The sequence below is a fragment of the Podarcis cretensis genome (genome assembly GCF_951804945.1).
Source record: "Podarcis cretensis genome assembly, chromosome: 12".
NCBI lineage: Eukaryota > Metazoa > Chordata > Lepidosauria > Squamata > Lacertidae > Podarcis > Podarcis cretensis.
In genome coordinates, this window is record NC_137181.1 from 60546469 (window position 1) to 60567720 (window position 21252).

General features: G+C 42.2%; 1 protein-coding gene across 6 annotated transcripts in view; it reads right to left on the minus strand.

Moving 5' to 3' along the window:
- Nucleotides 1-21252, minus strand: part of TPK1 (thiamin pyrophosphokinase 1) — a 260760-nt gene that overhangs the window by 214175 nt on the left and 25333 nt on the right. The window lies entirely within an intron of this gene.

The window sequence follows — 21252 nt, forward strand, 5'->3', positions numbered from 1 at the left end:
ACCCCAAGGAAAGGTAGGTGGGCATGATGAACCCAGTACAGGTATCAGCACCTATTGGCTACGCAAGTACACTGTGCCACTGTGGGAACTCTGGTTCAAAGCCCTGCTCAGCTAGAAAGCTCACCAAGTGACCCTGGGCAAGTAACTATCTATTTCTCTCATCCAAAACTACCTCATGGGATTGCTGTGAGATGCAAACTGTATACTCTGAGCTCTATGGAGGAAAGGGAAGGACATAAGTGAAAGAAAGAAAGAAAGAAAGAAAGAAAGAAAGAAAGAAAGAAAGAAAGAAAGACACTACTTCAATGCATGTTTATTGAGAAGTCCCACCAGGTTCAATGGGATTTACTACAACGTAAGTGCACAGGATTGCACATGCACTTAGTAGGGAGCAGACACCAGAGTGGCTGGAGAGACCCAGCCAGATGCGCAGGCAGGTAGGTAGGTAGGTAGGTAGGTAGGTAGGTAGGTAGGTATAAATAAATAAATAAATAAATAAATAAATAAATAATATACCTGCAGCCATCAAACTGTTAGAAGCCAAATAGATGGTAAAGCTTTTATATGGTGCTCAACAAGGTCCCTCTGCCAATTGCACAACAATAGAACTGGTACTACAAGGGACACGGGTGGTGCTGTGGGCCTAGGGCTTGTCGATCGGAAGGTTGGCAGTTTGAATCCCCATGACGGGGTGAGCTCCCGTTGTTCGGTCCCAGCTCCTAGTAGTTCAAAAGCACATCAAAGTGCAAGTAGATAAATAGGTACCGCTCCGGCGGGAAGGTAAACGGCATTTCTGTGTGCTGCTCTGGTTCGCCACAAGCAGCTTAGTCATGCTGCCCAATAAAGCAAGATGAGCGCCGCAACCCCAGAGTCGTCCACGACTGGACCTAATGGTCAGGGGTCCCTTTACCTTTACCTTAGAATTGGTTCAATTGAATTTTTTGAGACCAGCCCTACAAGTGCCTAAACACATCTCCAATGCTACCATACGTCTTGAAACTGGATTCCTAAGAATTAAGGCCAGAGTATGGCTTCCCACACTTAATTATTGGCTGAGACTATCCTTCCTCCTGCGTGACCTTGCTCCCTTAACTCTTAAGGATGATTTCCAAATGACATGGAAACATGCAGCGATAAACATGCAGCGATAAACGTAACAACTCTAGGCTTCACCCCACAGATTCTACTTGACATGGGGTGTGAACAAGCTAGAAAAACCATTAAACAGAACACAGAAGACACAGAATGCCAAGCACAGCTAGCCAGGTCCCCAAAATTCTTAATCAGTGAAACCAGAAAATACCTCATCTCCCAGATGCCATATATAGCCAACCTTGAAATTCCCAAACAGCGAAGGGCTTTCCTTCTGGCCCGTGGCCAGGGCCTCCCTTCAGCCACCCAGGAAGGCCGTTTTAGGAAGACTCCTCACGAGAAGAAGAAATGGCCATATGACTCTGGGCGAGTGGAAACAACGGAACATGCCTTTTTTCACTGCCAATACTATACAGATCTATGAGCTAGGTTCATCTTGCCTATGCTACACAAATTCCCAAGACGTACAGAACAACTCTATAACTCCCTACTACTCCAAGCTGAAAACCTAGATATCACATCCTCTGTTACTAGATTTTGTGCTGCCATGATGGACATCTGTCGAAGGATGGTTTGTGCCACACACAGGATTGGACTATAAGTTACCAACCATCAGCCTGGATCTGAAGAATTGCAAAACTGGTTCCATGAGACCAAGAGCACTTAAATATGGACCCGCCTCCACCTTAAACAGCACCCCCTCCCCACACGAGGCAGGTCCCAGAAATAACTCAGAACTGAACAGAACTGGTATATTCGCAAATTGGTTGCTTGGCACTACATAAGCTGCCTGCTTTCATCGAAATGTCATGTTGATAGAAGATTTCAGGTGTGTGTTTTACCTTTGCAAAGCCATTCTAAAATATTGTTCAGAACCCCAGCAAGAGGGGCAGAAATCTAGCTGAAATCAGAGGAATAACCAGGGAGGGTGTTTACCTTCTTTTACGGTCTTCTTGTATAGCTGTAAATGAAGCAAATAATACAAAAAGGTCTCCAGTGTTTTCTCAGATAGTCCTGCCCCGAAATATCTCTGTGCTCTGGGAAGTGGGAGTGCATAACAGTATCTACATTACAAAAAGAAGTCAGAGAATGCAATATACCAAATGGATACTTGATATTTCATGCTTCAATTCCACAGAGTAAATGCAACACTTAGTTTTAATAGGGAATGCATGTAATGGGACTTTGCATTTCCGAATTACCCCAAGGTGTTGTATAAAAATTTCTTCTTGTTCTTCAGTGCCTCAGGCCATTATCTTAGCATACATTCCAGTTGTCCCCATTTCCCTCAGATAGTCCCTGTTTGTTGTCCTGTCTCTGGTAAATCAGTCTCTATTTCACCACTATTTTCCCCTGTCACACAGGATATGTGATCCTGGTGGTTTGAAGGGACGTTAGGTGTGAATTGCTGGCAACAGTCCTTCCCTCAGTAATCCAGAAGCCCCATCTTCAAGTACAGAATGGGGACGAGGGGAAGAGAAGCACCTCAGCTCCTGTGTGCACTTGCAGTGCTATCCTATGTGCATTTATTTGGAAGTAAGGCCCACCGTGTTCAGTGGGGTTTACTTCTATGTAAGCGTACACAGGACTGAAGCTTAAGAAACCAGTGTTTGAGCTGATGAGATTTATTCTGCAACTTTTAAACTTATTTATACAACTATTTCCATACCACTTACACTCCAGAGAGTACAAAGCTGACTTCTAACTAGTAAAACAGCAACAAGTCAGAACATAGTAAAATATTAGCACCAATTGCAGTAATCAGGCCTGCTTTCAGGTAAGCTTTCAATGCATGCTGGAAGCACCCCTAAGATCCAAGGGGAAGTCTTCCGTAGGGTAGGTGCTGACAAAGAAGGCATTTCTCTGTACAATCATGAGCTGCACTTCTCCAAGCTGTGCCATGGGTAGCAGAGCCTTCTCCGCACATCTTAGTGCCCCAGGAGGAAGCCTTCTCTTAGATATACTGGTCCCAAGCTCGTTCTAAACCAATAAAAGAACATTAAACTTAGGCTGAGTAGCAAACTGGCAGCAAGTGCCGCTAGTTAAGTACAGGCAGGCATCACAGGCAACTCCCCATTTGCAGGTGGGGCGGCTGCATTCCAGACATTGGGCATGCATAAGCCTGTTCCACATCCGCCCCCTTCAGTGTGCATCTTGGCCGTCAATAAATCCAGCAAGAAAGTCCTCTGAGCAACCTAGCAGCCGCATTCTGCATTCAGAGAAGCTTCCGGACCACCCTTAAAAGACAGCCCCACATACAATAATTAGTAGGAGATGCCCTTTGTTTCTTTATTGTACTTCTGCATGTCTCCCTTCACAATTCTGTTCCTCTGCTCTCAGAGCTAATTTCACTCCTCTTGTCATTCAAGCAATTTCCCATTTGCCTTGTCTTTTGCCTTCAAGGTCATCTGTTCCCAGCCTTGAGCCTTGCTCTGCTATGTGCAGGAAGTGCCTTCAGCTGCCCTAACCAGCATCTCCGCAGGCCAGGTGCCCCCGTCTGTGTGAAATCCTGGTTTTGACATCCCTATGCAACTATGAAATGCAACTGGTGGAACTGGGCAAGTCACTTTCTCTCATCTGTTTCAGATGGTTGCAGTAAAAATGCTTCACTGAGCATTCTGGACAATGGATAGTGTACAAAGGAAACAAATAGGGAGTGACTTTTGTCCCACAGTCAGAATTTTGGGTTTCATATCCTGAGATGACTTGCTCAAAACTACAGAGAAAGAAACCCAAGATTAAAGTATAGTTGTTGGCTGTCTCAGAAGAAAATGGAACCATAGAATCGTAGAATCACAATGTTGGAAGGGATCCCAGGGGTCATCTAGTCCAGCCCCCTGCAAGGCAGGAATCTCAACTCAAGCATCCATGACAGATGGCCATCCAACCTCTGCTTAAAAACCTCCAGGGGAAGGGAGGGGAGTCCGCAACCTCCTGAGGGAGTCCATTCCACTGTCGAGCAGCTCTTGCTGTCAGAAAAGTGTGCCTCTGAGGGTAAAGCCAAACCACGGGAGAGTTACAGCGCCTGCTGTAGCTGTAGAGACAAGTTTTGTTTCAGGTGGGGCAGATAAAGGCCCCCGGTTGTGCTACTACAGGTGGACCATGGCATTTCTTCTCTCTGCACTCCTCCCTGTAGTCATTCCTCCTCTGGTCACTGCTGTGGTGGATACACAACCTGACTGTCATAACTATAAGTGGTCTATGTCACATGGCCACAAAGAGGACAAATGCAAATATCAGATGCATAGTCGAGGTATTTTTAGCCAAGTAGGGAATACAGGTACCTTGTATGAAACACTGATGATACCACATCTGAATGATGTGCTCAGCTTTAATCACCCATGATGAAAAATGGTGATTACGAAGTACAGAGAAAAGCAAGATGGTTGCTGGGATGGAAGGCTATTATTATCATTGATTATATGGTTATTGGCAGTTTATCTCAGGAGAAGAGCAGAGACATGATTATACCCTAACATCAGGTGTAGAAGTAAGTTTTCATGTTTTAAAAAATCAAGGTTAAGAAATGAGGTACACCCTGAGAGGACTATGTGCTCTATTCTCTTTCCCAGGTGAATTCTTCTTTTCTTTTCCCTTTCCACATCAAGCACGTTTAGCACTTCATCTCTGCACCAAAACCAATGCTAATTGTGGTTAGGCTTATACCAACGTTTGAAAGAGGGGAGGCAGGAGAAATTCACAGGAAAGATAAGTATGTGGGCCTACTGCCCTCTCACCCATGGCTCAGGAAATGGAACACCAGCCCTGAGCCTGCCCTGGAGTAATAGGGAATTGGGAAAGGAGAGCCAAGAGGGAAAGGATAAAGCACATTAAACACCCTGGCTTCCAGGTATTCCCAGCTCAGTTACTTCTGCTTATGTTCTGCAGCTGAAGGACTACCAAACACCCACACTCAACAACAATAAATTCTTTTTGAGTCGCTCAACAATATAACACAAAATCAGTTCTTGAAATTTCAGGTATGTGAAATTCTTCTGAGATAACGTATCTCTGACCTCAACAATTGCTGAGGTATACAGGGAAAGAGTTGTTCCCTCGGGTAACTTCTTACTGTTTTAAGTGCATTTTTGCTTCATTTTTATGATGTGCTTTACTTGCAACTCTTGCCGACCGAGCAGATCCAGTCATCTGCAGCATGAGGAGGTAATAATAAATCTTAAGTGCGAGGGGAACAGATATAAAATCTAAAATGAGTCTTTCTCTTTTACATTTTGGCTACACATGCCACACAAATGCCACACACACACACACACACACACACACACTTCCCTCAACAATGGCATATTTCAATATACCCTCTTATTTTAAAAGTATTTTTGTCCCTTCAGTTGCCCCTTATGTAATGTTAGAGATCCTGTGAAGCCTTAACCATCTATGTGCTTCTATTTACAGAGCAAAGGTGTGTAGCTAATCAAAGTGCACTTAATCAAAAATTATTTGTAAGAATCCCAGCAATCCCAGTTCTAGGCAGCTCATTGCAAATCCCATTTAGACACTGGAATCCACCATGCATCTTCCACTGTGAAGACAGATGCAAAGAATTCACTGAGCTTCACAGTCTCCTTATTCTCCTTCAGCACACTTTCGACTCCCTTGTCATTCAAAGGTCCAACCACCTCTCTGCTCTTAATGTATTTAAATAATCTATTCTCCTTTTTGCAAAGTGTGCCTCTGCCTGCATTACTTTTGCCAAAGTCTGTATTCCCTTTTGTTCTCATTTGGAGTCTTGGAAAAGACTTTCATTTTCTAAAAAAGGCCTTCTTGCCTCTAATGCAGAGCTTTCCAACCTGTGTGTCATGACACGTTAGTGTATAGACTGTCATGTGTAGGTGTGTTGCACGAAAGCTCCCCATGCGCCTCCTGGGGCTGGAAAGGGGTTGGTTTAAGTACATCACCGACATGAAAAGTGTGGAAATCTCTGTGCTAGATGCTGGTGTGCAGGCCCTGCCCATACCCCTAGCTGATTTGCATTAGTCTGAAGGGGGGTCTAAACATGACGGATGCCAATGAAGTGTTAACTGGGGGCAAGATGTACTGGCATCTGAGGGAGAGCCAGCTGGCACATTCTTAACAGCCCCTTCACACAATCACTGCCCACAGGGACTGCACAAGGTTTTATGGTGCTATCCTAGATGTGTTTACTCTGAAGCATTTCCCCTCTACTTTAGTGGTGCTTTACTTCCCAAAACTATTCTCAGGTGCGTAGTCATTCTGCATGGCCCGCAAGCCTCTTTTAATGGCTGTGGAACGACCATTTTAATGGCTGTGGAACGACCCCCTCCCCCAAAAAAATAATCCTGAGAATTTCATTCTTAGCTCCCACCCAGAACCTAAAGTGGACTCCTAATAGTCCAGAAAACTAGGAAAGGAAGGAGGCACCTCAGTGTCAGGCCTGATTTTGCCTGCCAAATCCCACCCAGCATTCTATCTCTTGGTCATGTTGGAGTAGGACAAAGTGTTGCAAACTGATTCTGAAAGACAGATTGCGTGTTGGAAAGTATTCTGAGAGTTAATGGTAATTTTATTCTGATATTGTGATTTCTAGTTTTTAAGCCTTTAATACAGAATTTTGCTAGATTTGAAAAAAAATCCTCTTTTTTGAAATGAGTATTCTTTTCTTACTTCCTCCACCTAATTCCTAACTTTTGTGGGATCATTGGGAGTGGTAAAGACATTCTTGCTCTTCAGGTGAACAATCAAACACTGCTCCCTGCTGACTGACGTGTGTGCATTTGTGAATGTGATTGGAGTTGCTTTGCCACTGAATTTACACGTGAGTAAAGGGACACTATTTTAGCACTTCACAAGCTGTCTTTTTTTAAAGCTTGCAATGCATTATTCCATTAAAGACAAGTAGACATAGCCTTCCCTGAAGTTTTAATTTTGTTTCAATTCACTGGAGGGTGGGGAATTCTGTCTACAAAATACATTGCAAAGTAAGTCACAGAAGGTATAGTACCTCTGAAACTATTTTTATAAGAGGAAACATGAGATAATGAATTATTTAATTTTACCCTGCATTTCAGAAAAGATGATGGAATTAAATACATGCACATATATATTGCCTTTGAACATGCTTTAAAGATCCATATAGACTAAATATGCATCTGTGGTAAGACCCTTACCGTAAGGGACAATATATGAAACATTAATAATGATGTAAATATTCATAGAACACCCAGAGTTGTTCAGCATAATGGGGACAAAGCAGGGAAATTTTTCTGAGTGCTGTTGTATTTTCCGCATAAGTTGCAACTCTTTGGGGAGAGAGGAAATAATGGCTAAAGGCAAGATGATAGGCATAAGTTTGCAGAAGTTTCAGAAAAGTCCATTTCAAGATTCTGTTTAAATTTAGATGGAGTGGTTGAATTATTATTTTAAAAAATGTTGTAAAGAAAAGGTTAAAACACATTGGCCACTCTTCAGATTATGTATCCTGGTGGTAAGTTTACAACAAAATTATACAAAAAAGTATATTCTACACAAATGGTTTAATTACTTGTGAGCCAATGTCAGAAGTCTTAACCTTAAAGAATTATGAATTGTTCTAGGACTAGTTGTCAAAGAAGCAAATTGTTCCAGACATTGAGGTCTTGTGGTAAAGTCATCTTGGAAAAAAGCAGGCAAATATGTTTTGAAATGTAAAGTTGGCAGGAAAATCTGACACAGCCATATTTGTCTTCAAATGAGGAAACTTTCCCAAAATTGAGGGGATTGGTAAAAAGGAAGTTGAAAGGCAAAATCAAGACAATCAAATCTCTCCAAATTGCTTGGGAGTTGTTTAAAACCACTATATTAGAAGCTCAGCTAGCATGTATACATGTGGCAACTATTTTGCATGGGGGTTCTCTTCCAGTGGAGAGAACATAAGCCTGACTCATTTTGATGCCATTCTGCTCTCTTTGGTGTCGCACATCAGTTGGATGCATGCAAAATAGTCACTGCCTGTAATGCAGATCAAGAAAGATAACACCAGGGCCAAGAGGTTGTCTGCATGGTTAATGAATGGAGTCAAGTATTAGAGCAGAGCTTTCCAAATTTTCATGTCGATGACACACTTTTTAGACATGCATCATTTTGTGATGCAGTAATTCAGTTTTACTAGTAAACCAGAAGTTAAACTAACACCTTTGTAGCCCCAGGAGGACACCTGCACACTGCAGCCGACACACTAACATGTCATGACACGGAGTTTGGAAAGCTCTGATCTAGCATATGGACTAGCAGGAGTTCCCAATAGTTATGGGATCCGTAACCAAAGGTACCAAACATCTGAAGAGCACTAAGGCATATCTATTTATGGTTTATCAGGTGATTTATAGAAGAAGAAGGAGAGGAGGAAGAAGAAGTTGTTATTTATACCCCGCACATCTGCCTTGGTATCCTCAGCCACTTTGGGTGGCTCCCAACAGAGTTAAAGCACAATAAAACATCAAATATTAAAAACTTCCCTAAACACGGCTGCCTTCAGATGGCTTCTAAATGTCAGATAGTTGTTTACTTCCTTGACATCTGATGGGAGGGCGTTCCACTACCAAGAAGGCCCTCTGCCTGGTTCCCTGTAACCTCACTTCTTGCAGGGAGGGAACCGCCAGAAGGCCCTCAGAGCTGGACCTCAGTATCCAGGCTGAACGATTGAGGTGGAGATGCTCCTTCAGATATACTGGGCTGAGGCCATTTAGGGCTTTAAAGGTCAACACCAGCACTTTGAATTGTGCTCAGAAACCTACTGGGAGCCAATGTAGGTTTTTCAGGACTGGTGTAATATAGTCCTAGTGGCCACTCCCAGTCACCCGTCTATCTGCTGCATCCTGGATTAGCTGTAGTTTCCTTCAAAGGTAGCCCCACGTACAGCGCATTGCAGTAGTCCAAGAGGGAGGTAACTAGAGCATGCACCACTCTGGCGAGACAGTCTGTGGGCAGGTAGGGTCTCAGCCAGCGTACCAGATGGAGCTGGTAGACAGGTGCCCTGGACACAGAATTGACCTGTGCCTCCATGGACAGCTGTGAGTCCAAAATGACTCCCAGGCTTACCCTTTTCAGGACCAGGGAGTCCTCCACACCCGCCCATCCCCTGCCCCCCCCCAAAACAGTACTTCTGTCTTGTCAGGATTCAACCACAATCTGTTAGCCGCCATCCATCCTCCAACTGCCTCCAGACACTCACACAGGACCTTCACTGGTTCAGATTTGAAGGAAAGGTAGAGCTGAGTATCATCTGCATACTGATAAACACCCAGTCCAAACCCCCCAGCGGCTTCATATAGATGTTAAAAAGCATGGGGGAGAGGATGGAACCCTGAGGCACCCCACAACTGAGAGCCCAGGGGTTTGAACACTCATCCCCCAACAATAAACAAACAAACATATTTCTTGTTTCATTTATCAATTCATCATTTTTTCAGGGATCTCAGAGTGGCTTGGCACATTCACTGATATTTGGCTCCTATTCCCTAAACCTCACCATTCCAAGACTCACTTGCACCAGGAGGTGGTAAAGTCGCTTGTGGAACATACCACTTCAAAAGGAAAGTGGAGAACTGCATTGCTAAATGTTTCCCCAGGGTGGGGGCAGCGGGGGGTGGGGTGGGATTCCCTGCAGGTACAAAGTTAACTTTAAATAGCAACATTATCCAGATCCCAGTTGCAGTGGAACCTCGGTTTTTGAAAGTAATCCACTCGGGAAGACCGTTCAACTTCCGAAACATTCGGAAACCGAAAACTGAAAGCGGAAGTCTCAATTCAACAGGGAAACTCAAAAGGGAAGCCGTGTCGGACGTTTGGGTTCCGAAAAATGGATGATTTAGTTGTACTTCCAGGTTTTCGGCATTCAGGAGCCAAAACATTTGAAAATGGAGCCGTTTGAGAACCAAGGTTTGACTGTATTCTTTCAAAAGCCAAGTAACTACAGTGGTACCTCTGGTTACAGACGCTTCAGGTTACAGACGCTTCACGTTACAGACTCCGCTAACCCAGAAATAGTACCTCGGGTTAAGAACTTTGCTTCAGGATGAGAACAGAAATCGTGCTCCAGCGGCACAGCGGCAGCAGGAGGCCCCATTAGCTAAAGTGGTACCTCAGGTTAAGAACAGTTTCAGGTTAAGAACAGACCTCCAGAACGAATTAAGTTCTTCTTCTTCTTCTTCTTCTTCTTCTTCTTCTTCTTCTTCTTCTTCTTCTTCTTACCCCGCCCATCTGGCTGGGCTTTCCCAGCCACTCTGGGCAGCTACCAAAAAAAAAAAGCTTCCCTAAACCTGAGGTACCACTGTATTCTGTTACTTTAAGCTCCGAATAGTTAGATACCGTAGATTGGGATAGATTAGGAGTGGGTCTCAGCCTCATGTAGCCACACACATCTGTTGAGTTCAGTTAATCTAATATTTGTATTCCACTTTTCGAACAACAAATGTTGAGCTCAAAGCCGCTCACAACAATTGCAAGAGCATTAGAAAACAACAAAATGTTGTAAGCACTATAATATAAAACAAAGTAGCATATAAAGCAGGCAACAACAACAAATTCATGAAAACCATTAAAGCAATTTAATAAAGTCATAGTAACTCATACTATATTGCCAGGATACTTCCTAATCACATGAAACCTTATTCCAGAACAAACTTGGAAACTTGGATCATCTACTGGTTATCAAATGCATTGCTTTTCAGTAATGTGATGGGTGCAAGCCTCCTACACAGTCCATGAGACTCTAGGACTTCCCTTCCTTTGGAAATAAGTGAACAACTGAACCAGGAGATTTCATAGTTACTGGACACTGGACCCCTCTAACCTTGGGAGAGAAGAATCACTTTTCCAACAATGCCACGGGGGGGGGGTAATTGTGTGAGTATCTGGCACCCCCAGCAAAAAAGAAAGAGGAAGGGATGGGTCAAGGGCTGCTCCCAATCTCTACCCCTCATCTCTCCCCAGATACAACTTGAGGTTTGAGGAGTAACAAAAGTTCACTTGAGACTGCTGTTGGAAAATTTCACATTTGATTAAATATGGTGTGTGTGTGTGTGTGTGTGTGTGTGGAAAGTAAAAATAAACTACACACACGCCACCGCCCCCCCCCAAAGCCATGAAGAAAAAGCATCGCTGAGAAAAACTCGAGCCAAGGATTTAAAAATGAAAAGCCTATTTAATGAAAAGAAAAAACAAATGGCATTTAAAACTTAATAGCTCTGAGGCCTAATAACAAATGTCAGCTTCCTTTTTTAACTTTTATTTTTTAATAATCACAGGCTGTGTTATGTGAAGAGGGAGCCATTTTTAATGAAATGGGTGCTACTTATGTCAGCTCAACTCTCCAGAGAGAGTATTGGTTGTACTAATGGAAAATGAAAATACATATGCCTGGGAGCCAAACAATAAACACAATAAAAATCAATGAGGGAAAGAAAAACTCTGGCACTTAATACTGTCAGTGTCTTTGTTGTTCATCATCCTTCACTGAAAAGTGTTCCTTTTGGTTATAAATTCCTCATCTGACACTTAAGACCACATACGCCAAATACTTTTGCTTATTTATTCAGGCTGAGTTCATATTAACTTGTCCAACGAAAAAGGCTAAAATTGGATGAAAGAACAAGCCAATGCTTCATTGCTGTTGATGGAGATTTGGATTCAGATGAATCCTGACCTGAGCTGGGGTGCCTTGCCTGGGGCAAAGTGGTACCCTGACAAAGCTGCGTGCAGAAAACAGGGACTCCTCAATTGCTCTGTGGCACCTCAGGGATCCTGGCATCCAAAAATTACTGCAGATCTGCACTTAAAGCAAATGATGTCCCCATGCTTATCATAAATGGGGGGAGGGGAGAGAGATGGAACAACCCTAAAAAGCTTAAACTTACCTCTCTAGCTCAAGATCATGCTGTGATCAGATAGGGAGATGCTTCCCAACAGTCAAGGCGAGTTATAATAAGAGGAGATTAATTTACCAACACTCTCAATTTTGCAAGAGAAAAATGGAGCTCTTTCTGGTTCTTCTCGTCTCCCTATCCTGGCAGAAGGAAGGTGCCAGGACAGGGAGATGAGAAGAACCAGAAAGAGCTCCATTTTGACTGACAGCCTGTAATTGGAGGGAATGCCTTGACCCAGAAATCAAATCCCTTTTAATTCTCCCTCTGTCACCTCAAAAAATCAACTTTTAAAAGCCCCAAGGTCAATTTTTCTGCAAACTGGCAGGTTTCTTACCCAGGAAAACCTCTCTCATGTCTACAATTTTCAAACCAAATGCCCAGAAAACACTATGGGCGATTGCGATTCCTGTTTTACCCTCCTCAGAGCTGTAGTGTCTGCCCCCAAATACAAAAAGTTACAGGCATTTCCATTTTAAAGAAAATAAACATTAAATTATTAATGTGCCCTGTACATATGCCCCTATATCTATTTGCCTACAACTTAGGGGGCCTTCTTCACTTTTGCGGGGCTACTCTGCCTACAGTTTCAACCACTTCGACCAAAAAAAGGTAGAAATGATATGGAGGGGAGAGATGAGAGCAAAAAATTAAAACAAAATGATCGCTTCTAATTTCTTCTTCATCAGAGTAGCAAACAGCCTAATAACCAAATATTATACTGTCCAGGAAAAAATTCCCGACCTTTTTGTTTTAAACAAATAAATCTGTAATTCCGCAAGAGATCAGCTAAACTGCTAACTGCAATCTTGCAGATGCACAGATGAATCATTTAATCCAATTATCTCACTTTCTCTCAAAAATCTAGCTATTTCAGCATTAAAAAAGTGATTTAAATGCCTAATTTGGCACCAAATGCTAGTATAATAAAAACAAATATAGGAACCTGAAACATTTCCATTTTCTCAGATACCCACTGCAGATATAATGGTCATGAATTCCAGATCTGTTTAAATCAGGATTTTAATCATTTTCTTATACTAAATGGGACAGCTATGGATTACAAAGAATCAGAATTGCTCAATACAATATGTGAGTCGTCCTAAGAAATAATGCCAAAGCAGCAAGGTATTTCCCTCATATACAAGGTGTCAGGGAACTGCCATCGGAAGGGCAGGCGGTGGAAGGGCTCACGGAGGTTAGGAGAGACTCGGCAGCAGAGGAGGGAACCAGCAGGGGGAGAGAAGGAGCTCCAAGGGAAAGTGAATCGGAGGGATGGCTCAGAGAGACTTCCAGCGAAAACAGTGGGGAAGTTTCAGGACCTCCTATAGGGACACCCACCCCTCGCCGGAAACTGTCGCGCCGAGAATCCCGAAGACGCGTTTCCGTTAAGGAGCTTCTATGCTGGAAGCGTTTCCGCAAACGCCCACTGTCGGATTCTGCCAGCGACTGAGGGAGTCATGTTTAAGGGGCTCCGCTATAGACAGAGCTTTGATAACCAGGCCAGACTCTGAGGGACTAAGCTTTACGCACAAGCAGCTCATCATCCCATCACACAAGGTGAAGAAGTTTCAAGTAGAATTATGATCATAATGCATTAAGCTGTGTAAATCAAATATAATCCTGTTAGTTTTGTGTCTCCATGGATCAGAGCACCTCCATTACTAAGTGGGCTCTGGAATGCAGCTGCTGTCTGCTCATGACTAGCCTGACTACTTCAGACACTACAAATTATCCCAAATATTTTTCTGCCTTCGAAGATCAGCAGACCACTTGTTCAATACAAGGTGGACAAGGCTGACCAATGCCAGCCTGAGCTATTTCCCCCCCCCCACTCTCTGTGAGAGCATCTCACATGTAAGAGCCTTTAACAGGAGAACTGTCTCCGTCAGCCTGGTGTCTCTCCTTTCCAGAACCACTTTTACAAAATAAAACACTGTTGCGTGCCACCTATTCTCTGAGTGGTACGAGATTCCAGGGGTTCCAGGTGCTTTCCCAGGGTTCATGTTTCCTTTGGAATGAGGAAGAGCAGAGACTGTGGTATCTTCAGGATAGATGGCTTATTTACACATATTTACAACCAGAGCCTACGATGGAGGGCTTCATAGCATGGTTTTCTAGCACAGATCCACTTCCTTTGTTTCCTTAATGGCCCGTTACCTCACCAGAAAGGTAGCCTGGCTATTCCAGGAATTGGATGGACCGCTGACCTGACCCAGCAGGCTTGTCTTATGTTCTTATGAAGAGAAATCCCTGTGCATGAATAAGTTATTTATTAGTATTAGCTTTATAATATTTATATCCCACCTCAAGGTGGTTCAAAAAATTAAAATGAACATGAATAAAACACAGAAAGCTAAGAACATATAAAAGATAATAGTTCAAAACTATTATAAAACATTATAAAAACAAATATTTTAAAATACAGATAGATGCCTTTAGGCATGCTGGAACTCTGCCTTGTTTGAAGGAGGCTCTGGCTACTCCCCCTACCCACCTGGCAAGGCCTTTTTAGTGAGCCAGGAAGGGCAGGGACACGTGGCAGCTCTCACAGTTCCAGAGCCTGCATTATCCCAGGTCCCTGAGCCAAGGTGGCCTCCTCTACCTGCCAGTGGCTCTCCAGTCTCAGGCAGACTTCCTCCCAACACCTGGTCCTTGTTAGCTAGAAATGCCACAGATTCAACCAGGCACCTTTCGCATGCAAGGAAGTGCTCTGTCAAGCAGCCATGGTCCCTACCCGTTCCTGCGCATGCAAATCTCTTTGAGCCAGATATTTTGCAGGTCATGATTAAGTAATCTTTATCATGATGTATAGGATGTGGGTGGCGCTGTGGTCTAAACCACTGAGCCTCTTGGGCTTGCCGATCAGAAGGTCGGCGGTTCGAATCCCCATGACAGGTGAGCTCCTTTTGCTTTGTCCCAGCTCCTGCCAACCTAGCAGTTCGAAAGCACGCCAGTGCAAGTAGATAAATAGGTACTGCTGTGGTGGGAAGGTAAACACCATTTCAGTGCGCTGCTCTGCTTTCAGTGTTCCGCTGTGCCAGAAGCGGCTTAGTCATGCTGGTCACATGACCCGGAAAAACTGTCTGCAGACAAACACCGGCTCCCTCGGCCTGTAAAGCGAGATGAGCGCTGCAACCCCAGAGTCATTTGCAACTGGACTTAATTGTCAGGGGTCCTTTACCTTTACCTTTTTTCATGATGTATAGCCAGGATCCAAAGAGTTATACATCTAGTTCCACATGGACAAAAGCTTTAAGGGCTTATGTTTCTCAGGAATCAAACTCTTAATGCCAGACGGCAAACAATTCTCTGAAACTGGACTTGTGCTATGCCATGGAAGCTCAAAATCCCAGGTACTTGTGTATGTCTTAACTCAGCTCGTTGGATCCTGCTGCCTATGTCAGCTATTCTGGTGCCATAGGTTAGGATAAAAAAATAAACAGTGGTCTTTGGACTGGAAAGAGGAAACTGTGAGTGTATGTGATGATGCATGAGAAAAGAGATGCATGCAGCTGAACATTAGTTATAAAGATTATAACAAGAAATAACAGTTGCACAAGTGCTTCCAAAGCAAAGTTTCCACTCCCACAGGCAACTTCTTGTTTCCAGCAATCTAGGAGGAGCTGAAGATGTCTTTTGAAGGCAGCACTTCCCAGTGACTTTAAAACAATCTCCCATAGGGGGTGATTTTCCTCCAACATCCTTTGTTTACTATCTCTGTTGCTTCTAGCTAGCTCCTTGATAGTTGCCAGAGAAGATGATAACAGCTCTAGCACACGCTAATGGATAACCAGAAAACAACATTATCTGCTTCCTGGCACAGTTTCCAACTCATCAGGATTCCTATGTTTTTGTTGAAAAATATTATGTTATTTACAGTTCTCTGAGAAATAAAGTTTGAGAATGAACGAAAACAACACCACACAGGGAGGCACTTTGCAGTTCCCACAATAACCTTGTACATGAAAAATAAAGGCCGTGACTGAAACGCTCCAATATGCAGATGTGCTTGGTTTAAGAGTGGAGCTTCCTTTTTCTATTCTGCAAGGTGAAGGAATCACTCATGGCATAAAATTAAAGCCTCCATGAATTCATGGGCAGCAAAATGGTAAATGCAATTCAATTTACACAAGTGTAAAGTGATGCATGTTGGAGCAAAATAAGTAAATTTCATGTGTGCATTCATGGAGTCTGAACTAGAGGTGATGGACCAGAAGCAGGACTTTGAGGTCATAGCAGATAGCTGGATGCAGATGTCAACCCAGCATGCAGCAGCTGCAAAAAAGGCAAAATCCATGGTAGGGATCATAGAATTGGAAGGGAGCCTGAGGATCATCTAGTCCGACCCCTGAATTGCAGGAATATTCAGCTGTGCCATACAGGGATCGAACCTTCAACCTTGGCATTATCAGCACCATGCTCTAGCCAACTTCATAAGAAAACAATTTTTAAATAAAACTGCCAATATCAAAATGCCATTATACAAATCTATGGTGCAAACACATTCGGAGTACTGTGTGCAGTTCTGGTAGAGTTGGGAAAAGTTCAGAAAAGGGCCACCAAAACGATCCCGGGGTGGAGCGACTTCCCTATGAAGAAAGGCTGCAGCTTTGGGGACTTCTTCATTTAGAGAAAAGGAAAGTAAGGGATGACATGACAGAAGTCTATAAAGTTATGAATGGCATGGAGGAAGTGACTACAGAAGTTTTCTCCTCTCTAGAGGGGGGAATACTAGAACTTGTGGACATCCCATGAGGCAGAATGTTGGGAGATTGAGGACAGATCAAAGAAAGGAGTTCTTCAGGCAGCACCTAGTTAAACTAGGGCCTTTACTCTCTAAGGAGGCAGTGAGGGCCACCAGCTTGGCTGGCTTTAAAAGAGGACTGGGCAAAGTAAAGTAAAGAAAAGAAAAAAAAAGAGGAGTGGTGATTTATGCAAAGGAGAGCCTGTCACCAAAATTTTTATTCAAAGATGAGCAAGGAAGAGTTTTGGCTATTGAAATACAGGCCCAAGGAGAAAAATTTTTGCTATTAGGAATTTATGCACCGAACGAGGGGAAATCAGAATTTTATAGGAAACTGCATGAGACAATCCTGGACTATTTGGACTACACCAACATCATTATGATGGGAGATATGAACGGAGTGGTCTCTACAAATATGGATAAGTCACAAGACCTAAGTCTAACAAAAGATGGCAGACTACCCAAAACTTTTTTTGAACTAACTGACAATATGGACTTAATCGATATTTGGAGGACTAAGAATCCCTTAGGTAGAGAAGGAACTTTCTTTTCTGAGGCTCATCTGTCATGGGCAAGAATAGACCAAATATGGACAACTAGAAGGCTGGCACCTATGATTAGAAAAGTGGAAATCTGCCCAAAAACTTGCTCCGACCATAACGCTATGAAAATGGAATTAAGACTTACTCTAATCGGCTCCTTTAGATGGAAAATGAATGACACCCTATTCAGAGATCAGGAGATTGTGAAGAAGGCCCAAAAAACCTTGAAAGATTATTTTGAAATAAATTTGAATACTACGGTGGAAAGGAGAACAATCTGGGATGCAAGCAAAGCAGTTATGAGAGGGTTTCTGATACAACAGAACACGATAAAGAAAAGAATCTGGAATGGGAAAAAAGATAAGATTTTAGAGAAGATAAGAGATGGAGAGAAAAAGTTGAGATCTAAGCCAAAATCGAAGGAGATCTTGAGAGAAATTAAATTTTACCAAGCACAGTACGCGAAATTGATAAATCAAGAAGTTGAGTGGAAAATTAAACAAATGAAACAAAGATCATTTGAATCAGCTAACAAGTGTGGGAAACTATTAGCATGGCAATTGAAAAAGAGACAAAAATTGAATACAGTCACCAATCTAGAGATTGAAGGGAAAGATATCCAGAAACCCGAAGAAATTAGGAAGTGTTTCCAGAGATATTTCAAAAAGCTCTATACTCAAGGGCCACAAGAGGAGAAGGAGATAGACCAATTTTTGAAAACAAATGGTTTACCAAAACTTGCCCAGGAAAAGAGAACAATCCTGAATCATAAAATAACACAACAAGAAATAGAGGGTGCCATCCAGAATATGCAACTAGGCAAATCTCCAGGTCCGGATGGGCTTACCTCCAAGTATTATAAGATATTGAAAGATTATTTGATACAACCATTAATGGAGGTATGCAATCAGATTTTGGAGGGGAAGAAGGCACCGGAATCGTGGAAAGAAGCCTTCATCACATTGATCCCTAAAGTGGAAACTGAAAAGACTCAACTTAAGAACTACCGTCCCATCTCACTCCTAAATGTGGATTACAAAATTTTTGCAGATATTTTGGCAAGTAGATTTAAAAAAGTATTAAATGAAGTAATTCACAAGGACCAGGCAGGCTTTCTCCCAGGAAGACATTTGTCTGATAATACTAGGAATATTATTGATATTTTGGAACTTTTGCAAACCAACATTAATACAAAATCAGTGTTAATTTTTGCTGATGCGGAGAAGGCCTTTGATAACATTTCTTGGGAGGTTTATGAAGAAAAATTTGGAAGGGATGGGAGTGGGACGGGGGTTTGAAAATGGAATAGAGGCAATTTATTCAGAGCAGAAAGCTAAACTGATAGTAAACAATGTGGTGACAGAAGAATTTAAAATTGAAAAAAGAACACGACAAGGTTGCCCCCTATCCCCTCTGTTATTTATTTCTGTTCTGGAGGTGCTTTTGAACATGATTAGGGAAGACCAGTTGGTACAAGGAATACAGGTCGGAGTGAAACAATTTAAATTGAAAGCTTTTGCAGATGATTTGGTTTTAACACTACAGGAGCCAGAATCTAGTACGAAGAGAGTGTTAGAATTAATTTATGAATTTGGTCGGGTAGCGGGGTTCAAACTGAACAAGCAAAAAACCAAGGTTTTGGAGAAAAATCTGACACCTTTGGAAATAGATGGGTTTCAGAAAGAGACAGAGTTAAATGTTGTTAAAAAGGTAAAATACCTAGGGGTAAACTTGTCTGCCAAAAATTTGAATCTATTTAAAGATAATTATGAAAAATGCTGGTCAGAAATTAAGAAAGATTTAGAGATCTGGTCAGGATTGAAACTTTCCTTGTTGGGTCGAATTGCAGCTATAAAGATGAATGTATTGCCGAAGATGCTATTTTTGTTTCAGACCCTACAGATCGTGGACAGAGTGGAGTGTTTTGGGAAGTGGCAGAAAGATATTTCTAGGTTTGTCTGGCAGGGCAAAAAGCCCCGAATAAAATTTAAAATATTAACGGATGCAAAAGAGAGAGGGGGGTTTGCCCTGCCAGATTTAAGGTTATATTATGAAGCTGCGGCTTTCTGCTGGATGAAAGATTGGTTACTCCTTGAGAACACTGACGTCCTAGATCTGGAAGGGTATAATAATGTTTTTGGATGGCATGCATATTTGTGGTACGATAAGGTAAAGGTTCATAAAATGTTTAAAAACCATATTGTCAGGAAAGCTATATTTATGGTCTGGACAAAATACAAAGAATTATTGGAAGGTAAGACCCCGAGGTGGTTATCACCAGCGGAGGCCAAGGTTCGAAAAAAAACCCAATATGGAGGCCGGATGGCCGAAATACTGGGAAATAATAGAAAAAAATTGGAGATAATTGGAGGCTGCAGAGCTTTGAAAAATTAAAGAATAGGGTGCAAGACTGGTTTCATTATGCTCAAATTCAAGAGGTTTTTAAGTCAGACAAAAAAATAGGATTCCAGGTGGAAAAATCAAAATTAGAGACAGAACTGTTAGAACCTAAGACCAAGGCGCTTTCGAGAATGTATAACTTGCTGCTTAAATGGAACACCCAGGATGAGATAGTCAAATCAGCCATGATAAAATGGGCTCAGGATATTGGGTACAACATTATGTTAGAAGACTGGGAAAGGTTATGGACCACTGGAATGAAATTCACAGCATGTAATGCCCTGAAGGAAAATATTATGAAAATGATATATAGGTGGTACATGACCCCAGTCAAACTTGCAAAAATATATCATCGGTCTGATAATAAATGTTGGAAATGTAAGGAGGCTGAAGGGACATTCTTTCATCTTTGGTGGACTTGTCCAAAAGTGAAGGCCTTCTGGGAAATGATCTATAATGAGTTAAAAAAGGTGTTTAGATACACCTTCCCTAAGAAACCAGAGGCCTTCCTCCTGGGCATTGTGGACCAAAAGGTGTTAAAGAAGGATAGAACTTTTTTTATGTATGCAACTACAGCAGCAAGAATACTCATTGCAAAATATTGGAAGATACAAGACCTTCCCACGCTGGAAGAGTGGCAGACGCAGTTGATGGACTATATGGAACTGGCTGAAATGACTGGCAGAATCCGAGATCTGGGAGAAGAGACAATGGAAGAGGACTGGAAGAAATTTAAGGCCTATTTACAAAAACATTATAAGTTGTATGAATGTTAAGAATCTGCATGACTTGGAAATTTTAGCTCCTGCAATTAGATTAGGAAAATAGAAAGTTAAGTTATAAGTAAGAAAAAGTTGAAATTTAAAGTTATTTTATGTATTATCTTAAGGTATAAATATTTGACAAAAGGTACTTTAAATTTAGAAGTAAAACACTCTGAAAGATATAAATAAGATACGAAACAAGGTAATAATTTGCTGATATGTTTATTGAAAAGAACGCAGGGTGAGGGAGATGTGGGGAAGTCCAGTTAGTAACCTAAAAATGTATTTTGAAAGTTGGATTGTTTTTCTTTCTTTCTTTTTTCTGGTTTGTCCTTCTTTTTCTTTTCTGTAAACTGAAAATGTAATAAAAATTTTAATAAATAAATAAAAGAGGACTGGGCAAATTCATGGAGGAGAAAAGGGCCCTCAACGGCTATGTGCCACAAGGCCTCTGCTCTGCCTCAACGGCTGGAGGCAGCAATATTTCTGAATACCAGCTGCTGGAGAAACCACGGGACAGCTCCAAATCCCCAGACTTTAAGTGAGGACCACAGAGAGAGTCCAAAGTTAACAAAAGTGACCACTTCTTTCCATGTGAAAGGAACAATAATGAATGATGCCCTTCACTAGGTTTTTGAAAATTCAAAGTCAGAAGCTGATTAAGACAACAATTCTAACCTAATTTATCTGGAAGTAAGCCCAATGAATTCAGTGGGACTTACTTCTGAGTAGACAGGGTTAGGATTACAGCCTTGATGCCTATTAGTTATCTTTAGCAACAAGCAAGCAAAAGATGAAAGGCATTCCCAGCAAAAGCCCCTGCAACCAAC